At 36.3% G+C, this 16372-nt stretch overlaps 2 long non-coding RNA genes across 2 annotated transcripts; one reads left to right on the forward strand and one right to left on the reverse strand.

Annotated features, from left to right (window-relative positions):
- Window positions 1–4482: 4482 nt before the first annotated feature.
- On the reverse strand, window positions 4483–5462 carry LOC146750375 (uncharacterized). Its single transcript, XR_014929901.1, has 2 exons — window positions 5328–5462; window positions 4483–4647 (listed from the first exon to the last, which is right to left on the reverse strand). It is a non-coding gene; the product is annotated as an uncharacterized LOC146750375 (long non-coding RNA).
- A 5949-nt stretch (window positions 5463–11411) lies between these two features.
- Window positions 11412–12265, forward strand: LOC144352194 (uncharacterized). The gene is made up of 2 exons (XR_013420555.2): window positions 11412–11595; window positions 12088–12265. It is a non-coding gene; the product is annotated as an uncharacterized LOC144352194 (long non-coding RNA).
- The last annotated feature ends 4107 nt before the right edge of the window (window positions 12266–16372 follow it).

The raw sequence follows: 16372 nt of genomic DNA on the forward strand, positions 1-16372 counted from the left end.
CTTTTTTCTGAAACTCATCTCCACAATGAATGCAAAAACCTGCCATTCTCAATTTTCAGTTAAAATGTCAACTGCGCATGCTTCGTCATTGTCATGTGATCAGGACACATGACAGAGGTCATCTTGAAATCCGTCGTTCAATCGATTAAATTACGTTCGGTCTAATTATACACAGAAATATATACTTTTCAAGAAGAAATAGTCCTTCATTTTCGGTCAGTAGATACCTAAGATGTTTGTGTTTGCAAGGATAACTTTTATTCGTTTTGAATTTCATTGAAATCGTTCGATAACATCAAAAATAGCGTGCGCCCCGGGATCCCGGGGCGGCGAACTGTGCGGTTCTCAATGGACGCGATCTGCAGCTCTATGGCCGCAACGTAATATCAAAATAGCTTAAGCGGCCAATAAGAGCTGCTAAACTGCAGCAACCAGCCGACCCCGACCCCCCATCCCACAGTCTAGACATACAGGTTATTGGCTTCCTGTGGCTGTAGTTGTGTGACCGGTCTGTCGTCGACTGTCGCTATCAAATAAATGAGTTATTTTTTGGAATCTGATTGGGGAATACTATGTGGGGATAATTTCGGGAATTAAACTCGCTTACATAAGGTATTTTTGGATATATACACACACTCCAATTACGCAAGAGTGAGTATATCGAATTATGACGTTTCAACATTTAGTAAATAAAATCAATAAATCACCGTTACTACTATTAGTTACCTATTCAATATAACTAAAAAGGGGGCTAGGGGAGCTATTCGTTTGTCGTGTCTTCTTCTAGTCTCTTCTTCCAGTCCTCTCCTTCCAGTCCACCCTCTGCCGTCCATCTCCTTTCTTTTTCTTCCCAAATCGTTGTGCGATTCCTTTGTCATTGTCATTCCAATCAGGTGCGCAATTGACGCATAATCAGATTCACGCCCTCGCACGCGTTGTGTGTGTGGACGTGAATCGGGTGACAGTTGCCTTCTGATGATTTTGACTGGTATTAATATTACTACACCCAAAAAGGTTAAACACTGAATTTAAAACGATGTCAAAATTATCGAGCAGGTAAATGGATATCGTAAAATAAACATCGTGTCAACGGCCTTGTCAATTTTAATGCAACAATATTTTTTTATTGTCAGAGTTTTAAAAGTTGAGATTCAGTACATGTCATAATTTCAAGCCATGATGTATGTAAATTTGTGTATGTGCGGGGGCACCAAACCACATTTATGAAAACGATTTTTCCTACATTACATGTTCTTCTGAATTTGGATGACAGTTTACCAATAAAAAACGGTGACTGTGACATTGGCGACAATCTACATGCTTCTATTTATATTCTTGCAGATTATATGCAAGGAGTTTGCAAATAAACATGATTCGAGTACAAGTCGGTCTACGCGCAGTTAAATTATATTCCTAATTTGTTTTTAAATGGTTGTCATAACTGGTGTGATTTACTTTAACATCAAAATATAATAAATCGTCCTGTTATTGATACATGTAATTCCTAAAAAAAATAAAGTGAAACAAAAACGATTAAATTCCCGTGCCTGTGCTATCAACAGTTTACACACACAAAATATCATTTCGGTACGGCATTTAAACAAAAAAAAACCAAACAAAACGGCCCTTTTCAATTGTATTTATTTTTCATAAGCTTAGGAATATAATATAATAAATACAGTAAACTAATCCTCACATAGTGTGTTATATTAGAATGTATGTTAAATGGTTCATTGATTTTAGGTTTCTTTCACAAAATATATTATTTTTACAAGTAATAATCATCTCTAGATTCGACAAGTTACTTGTATATATTGACTACCTGATGAGTATTGTTGCACAATAAAGGTTTTCAATGTTTGTATAAATACGTAGGAGAAACTATTTTGTACAATAAAACCACTTGTACTTTCCTTTCTTCGTCACATTTTCACATCATCTATATATAAGTTCAAATGTTACACCTACATTTCTGTAATTACTTTATTCATATCCGCAGTAATGTTTGTGATAACATCCCGTAATTCAGTCAGATCGCCAAAGCCTCATTTGCATATGAAAATACTTTCTGCGCGCGTCCGTTACTATTTAAACTGCGATAAAATGACATCTGCGAGGATGTTTTTCTGTGTGCTATTTTATGAAAAATGAACAAAAACAGAAATTTTCTCTTTACATGACAACCTTAACTGAACCTTTTTGTTTCAAATGGCTATAACTTTTTAGACATGGTAAGAGAAATTACAACTAGCGAAGCTGTTTTTCGAGATCTACGTAAAGGTCACAACAGAAACCGTAATTCAATCATCTGCGAAGACGTGATCAATACGTCGGACACAGTTCAAAATTTACAAGTACATAACTAGTGTGATTATCATCAAAAGTAAAATAATATTTTATTATTTTCTGTGTGCGAAACACTAGGATTAAATTAAAACGCACCTGAGAACAGTTTGCTGACCCGGAAGTGGATTTGAGGTCACATACATAAGGTCAATCATGGAAGGTACTAACGGTACCTTCCGTGGGTCAATTGAAAGAACCCCCGGACAAATAGAGGATAGAACGCCATACAAGACGTACAGTCAGAGGTATTATTTATTTAACCTAACATTTTTGTGTAAAATATTGATCTAATATTGTTTGTTGACTGTCAGAAAGCACTGAAATTACAACTGCATTCGTATTTATGTTCAGACAGTTTTCTTTTGAACTTCTTGCTTGGAATATTTCAGTGTGTTTAGATGTCAAAATTCATTTCTATTTCATTCACAGCCAGGAACAATTTGTATTGTAATTTTTAAAAAGATTTTAAAGGACATTCTTTATAGTATAATATACGAGTGAAACACATTTACTTGTCATATGGCTTGAAAGAAATGAATATTCCCAGCACACTTTATTTTACATTTACACAAAAATTGGGAGTATTCCACATATGTTGTAAAATGGTATAAATATCAGATTCTCATGGGATTGTGGTCACGGGCAAGACTTTCATATTGATTAGAACATCATTCATGAAATGTGCAACAATGATAAATAATAAAAATTGAAAAGTTACCAAATCTGTGTTAGCAGTGTATTTTTTAGGGGGAGCACACAAAAAACTGGGATCAAACAATATTTGGGATTGGCTGTTTCCAATTTACAGATTACCAATCTGCAGCTGATTAATATTTTCAGCTTCAGTGTGTGGAGCACACAAGGGAAGTTTTGTGTTATTGATGTGAATCTGTCCCGACAATTTTGGCACACAGCTGATATATTATAAATACATGTGCTGAATAGATTTTGTTGCAATTCCGTGCTTATTAATTAGGTTTTTTGGCAGAGTTCATAAACGTATATTTGTTGTATAATAATGTTGTAATTTTCTATTAAAAACATTTTGAGATCACTGGCCCAATCAATTGCACGATTGTATCGTGATTCACCTGTCCTACCACAGTGCTTGCAAGATGTGCAATTTGTATGTGGATGACATTTACTTTTCTGGCCATGTGCTCCACCTTTGCCATGGAATAATAATTGCAAGTTCTGATACTCTGCTGAGATCAAATCAGAGTCTTGCAGTCACTGACCATCAGCAATTAGTGTTGACCCATCATTAACACCAGATTCCTGTAACCTATTTTTGACATAACTGGCACTGGGGAATACGGGTGTGTTTTTAACAAGAACCTGTCTGTTCCCAACACTTACAAACAAATGGGTAGGATGACCCACGAATAATATTACACAACTAAACATCAAAACAATGCAGCACACTACAACTTTTGTTGGTATCACTTTGTTTACATCAATATTTTGTTTTCTTGCAGTGTGCTTTATTACATCAGTAATAGGTTTTGTCATTACTTTGTTTACAACAGCATCAACATGTGCTTTTCCTGCATCTTTTGCATGCAAACTACTGATTAGATGTGTTGGTGGCCCATACTTTTCCTTCTTTATTTCAGTAGGCATGAAGTTTGTTTTTTGACGTAAAACCGCCACAGGCAGACAAATGTTGAAAGAATTAAATAACCAACAGAAATCAAGGTTGTAATAATCCATTTTTACAATAGGCATCGTAAAGCACAAGTGATGTAGACAACAGAATAGAACAACAATTTCTTCAATCAACCAGCCATATTTAACAGGGATATATGATGATCCAAAGACAACAAACAGAGTAACCAAACAGACAACATACATGATATATGGGTCAACAACCCATCCACGTTTTTCATCTGTTGAACCATTACCAAACAATTTCAACATCAACCTCCTATGATGAAGCATCTCATCATGATACATGTTTTGACAAACAAAATAATCGCAAGGAAAGAAATACATATGCAGCATTTTAACAACTAGTTTAACACAACTCATAAAGGAAAACAGAAAGACAATTAAAACAAGAAGCAAAACAAATATTAGAAAGGGCAAAAACAAGAGGAACATAGTCCAAATAATATCAAACCACACACCATACAATTCACTGTGACGAACAGGTAGTTTATTGTATGAACTGAGAGAAGTCGATAACATTGTGCTTTCATTGGGTACACAAATAAAAAAATAACATTAAAACATAATCCTGATAGCAGTCCAAAGCAAATAAAATAAAGATTCCCCATTTCCACTTCTGGCACTTGATTTCTGAAAGATAAGAAAAAAAGAGAAAATGATTAGAATTTAGGTTTAAATTACAAGTATTATTAGGGAGAATGACAAATGGATAGGCAAGGTCAATGTTCTCTACAACTGTATACCTAATTAAATGAATAAGTTTTTGAGGGGACACAATTCTGTGGTTAACATGTATTCATACCATAACATTAACAGTTGTGTTACACAACTGACACATGCACACTATTTTTTTTTCAACTGTGATAAAATTCCTTATCTGCACCATACTAGTATTTCAAAATTCCCTTTAATGTAATGTTGTGCGAAATGAAGAAATGACACTGCAACGCCGGCAATGTGGCGACCTAGATCTGACAAACCCGCCAAATATTATAATGAGGTCACTTCATGCTTGACCCCGGAAAACCCCGCAAAGACCGCAGAAAAAGAGGCATTTTACACCAGCCGTAAAACGAGATTTGATTATTGGACATTCACAAAAACACGTACAGAGTCAAAATAACATTTATATTTTATGTTGCTACCTTCTAACGGTATCAACATATATGCGAAACACTCAGACGAAACTTTCATTACGCAGATGCAGAGCGTCGTGAATAATGTCATTCATACTGAAAAGTTTACAATATCGCAAAATTGTGATCATAATTTCCAATAAAAACTACCCACAATAAAACTATGGTGCTTACCTTTTTGAACAATGTTTTAAATCCTTAACCTTTCGCTGATGAGTGTAGCAATTGTATAAGTAAAGAACGCACTTCAACGACGAACAATTTACCGCAACTGCAATATGGCGACCTCAACCGTCACAAAGTTCAAAGTATAAATATGTAAATGATATGTTAATGAGGCTTTGGCGATCTGACTGATTAATTCACATCCACTCCCCGACGCACTCGTTCTAATACCCCTATGTGCAATTTGATATTTTATACCACTCTTAGCCAGGAATCCCAGTGTTTTTACCGTACGTTATTATTGGGAACAGCACGAGAAAATAAAACATATATATGGCCAGATTCTGTAAATCGCTAAATTGTTAATTTGAATGTAAATATAAAAGATGTATTGTACGATTTATCACTTGCTCGTGAATGATTCAAAGTATAGCACCTGATATTCAAATGACAATTCTAATGCCTGTTTGCAAATATCTCCATCAGAATTCGATATTGCTCAGTCGTTAGAGACGTTTTGGCTGATGTTTTGGGCTCGACCGGACTCCTCATCGGCTGACTTTTCAATAGTTGAGATAAAACTCTACCCTATCAACTCGTTGTACCTTCACTAAAGGTTCATAACAAAATATATTATTGTAACAGTTATGTAGCTAAGTCAATCTTATGTGCAGCTATCTGTTGCAATTACACTTAGCATATGGATACATGTGCAGAGATCACACTCTGCATATGAATACAAGTGTGACAATTTTCAATATATTTTTCCGTAACCAAACGCTCTGAAAATCACACAGAGTGTAGATAGATACTACTTATTTACCACAGTGTCATTGCGCCAAATTGCGCCCCCCCCCCGTTTTAAGCTGTTTCTAAGTGTGCAAACTGTCCTAATTAGTATTCATATTCCATGAATTTTCACAATTAAATGTCGCGTGACCTACGAGTCAGGTAACTTTAATGATGGCAAAGTGTTTACGCTCGTGCTATCTTCGTTTCTTTCTTGAATATTATTTTTTTCCCAAAAATGTTGACATGTGAAAATATTTATTAACTTAGTGTAGTTTAGTTGTGTAGTTTAGCATCGAGACGTACGACAGGGATGGTAGATCTGGTCTAATACTGTCAGCAGTTCTTACGACAACGGTGATTACAGGACGATGACCCAAAATGTATACAATAGAAAAGTTTTCCTTCGCTCTCCATCAGGAAAAAACAACACGAAGAGGGAAGAGTAAAAAGGTCCTCGACGATTTAAATAATATCTCTGTAGAAAACGCCAATAAAACAGCGCATACCGGATGTGGGACAGATCACAGTCCCTCTATGATAGAGGGACTATGATAGAGGGACTGTAGACAGATGTACGTGTTCAAATGCACTAGCCGTGGACCGGATGTTGCTCCAAACACGACATGATCGGCAATGAGAATACACTCCTTTGAAAGAAGGGCGCCATCACGTGCGATTACTCTTCTGGTTAGATCCTAACGACTTAGATGACATAGATAATGGTTCATTGACATCATTATAAGCCGTGCCCCATTAACCTAAATATTTATTCTACTGGCCTTAATGGCTTTGGAATAATCTGTTTGCGGTTTATGTGTGTCGATAGTTCATGCAGTATAATCAGGACTGAACGTTTTCAATATGATACAATATACATTTGAATCGGTCACCTTCACCTTTGCCACGCATTAGATAACGTATATGTTTTCCGTAATAAATGTTTGACACTGGTAAAAATAAAGTCAAATAATTGATACACTAAAGTGTATGTTACTTTATTGCGCTGACATAAATAACACTGTTGTAAGATTCCATTTAACGTTAAGCATTGGGTAAACTGATAATACAATACAAACATTTCAATGACAAAAACACGTGTATTGTGTCGTAGGTTGGGTGCACTAACTATATTCTATATTGGGAGAATAGTTCTCTATTAACTATTAGCATAATGTGAAATTTAAAACTCTTGATTTACTGACATAACTGTTTTGCATATCTTAACGGAAGGTGAAAGGGGCATCCCTCCTTTTATTATGCGCACGCATATAGCTTTTCGAGTAATCTTGGTGAGTGACACTGTGCGATTGCCAGTCCCAATTAAATTGAACAAATAGTCATGTATGTATTTTACAATGGATCTGTGACAGTAAATGATACACTATACATAACTCTGGGCGCATTTGTTGTACTCTATAAAGAGTATAAAGATCCCAGGGTGTGTCGACAGTCGCACAGGTATATACTAGTATGCACGGTGACGGCATTTCTAATTCGCAATGACCTGCCACAACAACAGACTTCACGACAGTGTTACCATAACGACGCCATGTAGACTTATTTGGTTCACACGACGTTGCAGTATTATTTAGAGGCAACAGCTTCGCAATACTTCAACCGTGAGATACTTCCCTGCGAATCACGTGATCGCGCCAACGGCTGCAGTGATTGGCTGATCACATGTTTACTCTGCCCCGCCTTAACTTTACTGTTTGTGATATTTTTAAAAGAGGAAGGAGAGAAGAAGGCAGCGAGGCGTCACCTTTACTGGCTGTTTGAATGAATAAAGGTGGGCAAGCGAGTCAAAGTTCCTGAACACAACGCACTGTTCACAACAGTACATGAAACAGCGAACTATTAAAGTAGGAATCAACATTTCTGGTGTGCCATAAGTTTTCAAATATGACTTTTTAGACGCTCGAGGACCACAGTGCGGTATCTGAAATTTGTTTACCACCTCATACAATAATTCCGCAAAAAAATTAAAAAGCGCTGCCACCGGATTGCGATATGTCAGTACATTGATAATAACTTATGTACTTCACACAGGTAAACAAAATACAACAGACATGTAATTATGTCTTCCCAGTGGACCTCTGCAGCACAGTGGGAGTTCAAGTTCAACTTAACAAATACCAGCATGTCAAACTGGTACATGGATGGTATTGTCCATGGAATCAGAATTTTCGAGTGAATACAAGTGTGAAAGAAATGAGACTAACAATCAAGTATTGATACACCGCATGTTGCTCGTAAGTCGAACACAATATATGTATAGACCTAATGATGTGCGCATGGTGTATTAAATCAAATCAAGTGGTGTATTAAATCATGACTGCTACATAACGGGGCACGGTCAACTGACCTTGATAATTCTCGGTGACAACGAATTCTAGTTGATGAAATAACCACAATTTGTACAGTCTATGTTTCTTGCCATGCACCACAACCTGTAGGATCAGTTGAATGAGTGAGTGTGTGTGTGTTGCTACGTAAGCCATCTAACGGGTGCACCAAACGAGATGTGTACCTTAAATATACTCCTTTTCAGCACGAAAAATATTTAACCGTTCTAGAAAGTTGGAGAAATTGGAAGCTGTTCGCAACCTGCCCTCCGGCTAGAGAATGCCACAATCCCCCCCCCCCAGATTTGTTAGATTTATTTTTTCCCACTTCCTTAAAAGGTCTGGTTTCTACATACTTTTTGGCAAAGCTTTCCCCTGCCTTCGAAACATTTCTGTGAGTGTTCCATTCTGTTTGTATATGTTGTTCCCTTATTTTAAATGCAAAAAACCCTCCCAAATTGTTATATAGCCCTACCTTCTGACCAGTTCCAAATAGGTTCCAGAAACGCATATTTACGCCACAAGTTCCAGATTATAAGGTTAAACTAAAACGTATGTTTTCAAAAATACTAGTATTAGAATTAGAATATCTTTGCTCGCGAATGAGTTTCATATAATGTAGAAAAAAGGAGAACAAAAACGCAATAATAATAATAATAATTTAAATTTCCATAATTAAGACAACTCATGTCAAGATTGTCTGTATCCATCGTCGAATACTGAGTAAATGGATATAAGGCGTAATACCTTGTATCCTCTAGAGCGAAACATATACGGACTGTCAACTTTGAAGAAAAAAACGAAAGAAAAACACCATAAGACTTTACCTGACATTGTGCATGTTTAACATATATTTCAGTAATGCGATCGAGTGATATAAATTACTCAAATTACGCCATTGTCTCCAAGACTCTAGTATACTCACTTTCGCCTATGACAGTCATCAATTCACATTCCTCGCAAGCAATTTGGCGGCACGCCTATTTAGTGAATGGAAAATAAAGTGACCCTCCGATTTGAAAACGTGCCCTGCTGAATAAACAACTGTGACAAAAATAGAATATTACCCGACTCAGACCACGTAACACCCGTCTCAAACTCGGTGATGTACGAGGGTTACATTTTTCGTCGAGATTTATTTGTCACGCACGGTACCTAGACATCTCATGCCAACATAAAGCTCTGTTGTTTAGTCACCATTCACGCAAACCAAACCCTTACGAGGCATCTAGACTCGAATTTTCTCCCAGGTGAGTTCAATTGTATCAGTGTTTGCTATGTCGAGTGGTTAGAATGTGTACGTAATGTACACCTATTATAGTCGTACTATCCTTAGAGATGATTTCAATAATGGCTGTCGCAGTAGTGTCCACAGATAAGACGAACAGACATCGTTAAAAACGTGGCTTTGTCCACGGTTACTAGAAGTAACCGTGCTTTATAGGAATGTTGTCAGAACTGTTTTAGTACCGAGCTTTGGGTGCAGAATTGGGATTCTGCTTTTTTCTCATTGTCCAATCGTATTTAGTTAATATCGTCCAATTACACTCTTCTTGGCGCCCATCTAAAAGTTCCAATCCGGTCAACGAGCTTCTTACACTGTAACCTCGTTATAATAAACACCTTTATAAAAGAATTTTCACTGATGTAAAGAACACATGGCATGTTTCATGATGCTCACGACAAACCAAGCGTATTGTGTACTTCATTATAGTGACGACTTGACTATATCAAGCTTAAAGCTCAAAGTGTTCGTTATAACAAGGTTATAGTATGTATGCGCGACTAAATGTATGGAATGTCGATAGGGTTTTATGAGTGCAATGGATGTTTGATAATACATTATTCTACTTTATGTTGAGCTATCAATAGTGTTATCGTTAAAGATGTAGTAGACTTAACAGGGATGTTATAATTATAATATGATATTTTCATATAAGAATTATAAATATAGTAAACTATATATATTATTAAAACTCTTCACACTTCCTAAAATGCTGGGTCATTGTTGATACAATTCAATGGCAGTCACGTGACTACTAAGTAAACAAACAAAAAATGTTATTTTAAAAAATGAGTACTGCGCGAAACTGAAACTAGTTAGATGAGTAATTAACATCGTTATGTTAACTATAGGGTATCCCATCCAATCATGTGACATGATTTTTGCCCAGAGAGTTTCGTTAATTTCATGAGACCAGCTTGCAGTGTTGGACCACAGGCACTTAATTGCACGTAATTTACTTTGAGTTTAAAACGTGATTTTTCGCCAAAGATTACGGTTACTAGACAAGAAGTGCCTTGTAATCAACTACTATCCACCCAGAACGGTTTACTGTAAAAATTATTCGCGACAACTGTAGACCACATGTGAAACTTGAATGAGTCAATATTCTGATGATAGTTTATGTGTACGCGTATCATACTGATGATTTCCCCCCACCACTAACATAACACCAGTACATCGTTGTAAGTCCTTTAGTAAATCTAAAGAAGAAAACACAAATAACATTTGGGAATATTTGCTTATGGTTCCGCACGGCGGCCCACTAAAGAATAACTGGTCATGCGCATATAATACTTTCTAGGTATTTGAACTTTATATTTCGAAAACAAGCTTTTGAAAATTAACGGAGATTTAATCTTCGTTTGTGATTTCTTCAAGAAAGTATATCATCACGTTATTTAGGAAACAACCTATTACATCATATGGTATAATACAAATATTATTATTACACATTTTTAGAGTGTTAATAATATTACTAACGAAGCACATACATTCCCTGTCTGAGCATGCGGTCAATCTGATTAAAATCTTATGTAGTGTACGGGCTTTACTTATTTTGGCTATAAACTTATTTTAATTTTATTTTTTATTACTTTTGTTATTAATGCCTTTTTATTTTATTATTTTACTTTGATTTTGATTTTTTTTTTTTAATTCCGCTCTACATACATCTGACCCGATGCCTATGTAACGTGATTTCAACGAGACCCACTATCGACGATTTTAGTCAACGAATCACAGACCTTCTTCTATAGCGCACATGATGACGTCACCGAGTCAGGTGGCAAACACACTCAAATAAAATAGCGGATTATGCCGACGTTAGCGGCCGAGAGAAAAACACGGCTTCTCGGTAAGTTTATCATTGTCAAATGCAACGAAAGTCATTTTTTTATGTTTATATTGTGGCTCGAATGGTTCGAGTTTAGATCGTTATTTTGCATAGTTATTCTGGGAGTGACGATTTTGTTTCCACCGGTTCGACCGAACACCGGTGTTTTTTTCCAGTCGCTTGCCCCGGAGACAGGTGATGTTTTGTTGACGATCGGGCCAAAATCATGATCGTCCACGGTATTGAAGCCGTAGCTGTAAATATTCGTCAAAATGTATCAACATTTTGCACATTATACAATAACTCTTCAAGTTTATTAAAGTAATTGAGCTGATTTGGACTGGAATAAAATATTTTTTATTTGGAACACATCGTTTTTTTGCTCCAATTTTCTGCGTCGATGCCGTGGGCCGGTGACCATTATACAATTTAAAATCAGTTTGCATTGTTTACTATAGCTGTTTACAGTGTTCTAATCATTACGATTTACTTATTTCTTTGCTTCCATTCTAGATAATTATGCTCAGTGTTTGATGTAAAATTGAAGCGATGACTGAATAAACTAACCTTGGCTGGCGAAGATGTATCAGGAAGTTTACACATTTGTTGGAAGTGAACAAAATATTCAATGTAATGACAAAAATTATAAAATGCTGTGGAATTTCTTTTGTGAATAAAAATATACTAGCAATTTTCTCTTAATGGTTTATTCAAGTGGGCAAAATATGATGTACAGAAAGATTGCCCGTAGAGTATCGCTACACTGAAATGTAAGCAACCGATAGCCTGTATAAAAGGGGGGCTGTGATTGGCTGTTACTTACGCGAGATTTGAACGGGACTTACATAGGCGTCGGATCAGATGTATGTAGGGCGGAATTAAAAAACAAAATCAAATTCAAAGTAAAACAAGTAACCTGTAGAATGCTGTGTGGGTAATATTTTTATATTGATTTTTGTTGCATTTGCAGCAAATAGTTACCAAACAATGAGAAATCTATTGGATTGGATTTACCTCTCAGCTGACTTCAAATACATAGTTCAAGCCTGCCTAACCGGTACTTATACCAGGATTTAGCTACAGAACATAGACAGTCTGTGGTTACAGCTTCATGTTCCGAGTAATCGCAAGAAATTGACATTGCAATAGAAAAATAAAAGACTGGCACTCCAATGCAATTAATCCTCGGATTGAAACGTAGACTTTGAAGTCAATGGTGTAAGCAATGAATAACTTCAAGTTGGCATAGAGACGAGATAGTTTATTTAACCAGTGCTGAACCAGAAGCTGAAATTATAATTAAGTTCGTTGTCATATAATTTGTTTATTTCAATTTCTCCTGAGAAGTCAAATAGAATACATCGGTGAATGAATGTTTTGGGGGTGTAGTTTACACTGTGTATGGAATAGTAGGGTTGGGTGTCATACAATTTGTTCATTTCCAACTCTCATGAAGTCACATAGAATTTCACTTAATTATTTTCGTTTTCAAGCATCACGTGTGAATCCAATTTTCACTGTGCTGTGTCAAGTCTCAATGGGGTATGTAGGAAATGGCATTTTCACTGGAATTTATTTTAGCGGAAAAATGTTTACAGTGAAAATGAAGTATTTCACATTATTACATATGTACTGCAGTTTATTTTAATTCGTCCCTGAAATCAAAATCGGTATTTCCACACCACATATGCAAATGAGGTCTTGGAGCAAAGAAATTAGTCCTTTCAAGAGTAGCGTTTTTCGAAACATAGCAGAAATAAACAATATTTATAAGTACGATATTTTACGCTTGGGTACATGGATATACTTGCCGAGTGAAATGAAATTTGAACAAGAATAATGGTACTTCTAGGCAGTCACTTATTTTGACTAAAACTATTAAATTTGCATATCACCCATGCAATAATGTTTTCGGTATTTTCATGGTCGATATGCAAATGAACATGGTATTGGCGATCCGCTCCACTGGGATTGCTCTTACAGCCAATACAAAGTCAGCTTGGACGTTCAGTTGCGAGATGTAAAAAAGAAACGCAGCCAGTGATACATTTTGAAAATAAAAATACAAAATAAACGCAATCAGAGGCGCCGACCACGCGCGTTGGCAATAAATAGAACGCGTTGTGACACAGTCTCACCAGCCTCTTTCACTGACGCAATATAATTATGCTATTTCCCAACGCACTTATATTTAATACATTGACAAAAAACACCCCAAGAAAAATGTAAATCAAGCTTGTAAATACAAGTAACTCAACTCGAACGCAATATTCATCACTGTAAAAGTGGATAAATTCGAACCAGCCAGCTCATGATCGGAGACGTCCCGTCGTCTTCGTTGATAACTCGCCAATTCACCATAATCGTGGTGGTGAACTGTTTTAAGGTAGCGAGAAGGGAAATTTTCACTTTTTTCTTGATTTTTCAAAAATTTATAAAACGGTTACTTTAGACCTTGATACATCACCCCAGGTTTACAAAGGATCGAAATTGCGAAATAACGTTGCTCAAATTAGTGTTTTAAAACACTAGCAGAAAAGACTACAACTGCCGTTTCGTGGATATTTGCATAGTGTTTATCTTTGGAAGGAATTAAATGATAAAATCTTATCTGTATACTCTGTTGTTGACGATTCTGATATAACGGGTGATAAGCTTCCAGTTGCAAACAATGCGTGTTTATCTAACGTCCATTGTCAGCATTATTGTCAGTCGAGACTTCGTCGGAGAAACATGGTCATACAGTACTCATTTCGCCCAACCTTCCGCTTTTACATCGACCGCTTATCGCTTAATTTCCGACCACGCGGTTTTGTCCGACCGGAAACCGACCGCATTTTAATCGCGTTTTTTTTTTCGCTCGCTCCTCATTGAAAACATTGACCGCTCGCCCAAACACTGATCACTGGCACATGAGTGGTCGAAATGGTGGTTTTGATAGTGAAGTGTGAACATACAACTAGTATTAACTATTATTACATTCTGAACGACACCTCAAATCTATTAAATAGCTGTATTACACTTGTATCGTGAAAGCAACTGAACTGGGACCTCTTGTTACGTGTTTTGGGTGCTTGTTCTAGATGTAATATTTTTATTTTAATGAGACAGTTACGTGAAAAAAGCCTAAGTAACTCCTTTTGACAGAGCAGAGAAACGAGGAAATGTTAGTGATTAATTCCAAAAATAACGATATCGAATCCACATCGGTCCACGTCTGGTAAATTTGATATTCAATTTTTAAAATTAAGTCACGATCATTGAATGAGCTCGGTCTATACCGTATACGTACCGCAAAAGTGTTCCCACAAAAAATATTTTCGACTAAAAACGGCCACATGCCCTGAAAAAATCGAACAGAGCTTGACATGTATGAATAATTTATTGGGCTTAAAAGAAAAACGTGTCAAATTTAGTTATAGCCATAACTATTTGGTGGCCAGTCGATGAACAATTCAAAGTCCTTCAGGGCTGAAAATCATCGACGCTACTCTGGTTTACTTTATTTCACAACTTGCAGAGAAAACTGATTCGCGTGAGCTCTAACGTATCTTAGCCTAGTATTTTCTTTTTGAACTAAGGTCAAATTCCATCAGTTTGTCAAAATATATGTTTTTCAGCGAATAATTTTGAAGCCTGTCACAGCACAAACAACTATGTGAATCGACGCCGGTGATTGGATTGTACGACGACCCTTCAATTAGCGTCAAATATGCTTTGTTACAACATCATTGATTGGCTGAGAGTCACCTGATCGGAGCACGAACTGGGTCACAGAACCATATTTGTCCGTATTATCAACAGGACTTTGCAAAATAACCACACCCACATTTTCAATCTTTTTTAGCGCGGAAGTTGCCAACAATGTAAAAAAAATCGTGAATTTCATGGATTCGAATAAAATAAAGCAAGCGATTGATAAGGATGATTATTAATATTTTCCCCGATGCTCTTCGAATTTTTATTTTTTTTATTTCAAGGTAAGAAATGGCTAGTTGAAGTTGCATCGTCTTCAATGCGGTTGTTTCACCGCGAACAACTCTAGCTCTGTTTTGGGCATGGTTTAGTTTTGCGATGTAAAATAAAATATATATTAAAATAATAATACTTGATTAATTATTTGGGGTTTCAGCCCACAAATTACGGACATGATCTCCATGAATTACGGTCAATGTTTGTCTTCTCTCGGCTGATTGTCACGGTGTTGATCGACGCCCTTCCTAAACTCAGTATGGAGAAACCAATGGGGATCGACATTCCAAACAAACAATCGAAATTATCAACGAAAGACGAGATTGTCTAGATATTTACAAACATACTTTCATGACAAACATATGTAAAATTAACAAATACACAAAGAGGTGTAATATTAGGTTTTATTTTAGGCTTAGAAATATTTTCTTTCACTCAGCCCATGCATGTAACTGCCATTTAGCTTTACGGTCCTTCAGCATCGGGGGAAAACAACAATAATTTTACAAAATTGTGTTGAAATACATTTTGTATTTCACGTCAGAATATTGTTTAAAATAAAATATTCAGTCCAAGCTAAATCGAGGTCAAAGGGTCAGGTTGCGTGCATATAATTATATATAGTTAAAACAAAAAGTATTTGAACTTTTGTCAGCTGTTCAACATCTATAAAAACCAGAAAGACAATTATAAGACAATGTGAACCTCGGAAATTATTCTGTTAGTCCGAATTTTAAATGCGCGCGAGCGAGCAGGTGGGCGGTGATATTTCGGGGTTTGCTCGGTCGAAAGAAAAGCGGAAATTGTCCGGTTGAATTCAACAAGC

The sequence above is a fragment of the Saccoglossus kowalevskii genome, chromosome 1, assembly GCF_978046115.1.
Source record: "Saccoglossus kowalevskii chromosome 1, keSacKowa6.1, whole genome shotgun sequence".
NCBI lineage: Eukaryota > Metazoa > Hemichordata > Enteropneusta > Harrimaniidae > Saccoglossus > Saccoglossus kowalevskii.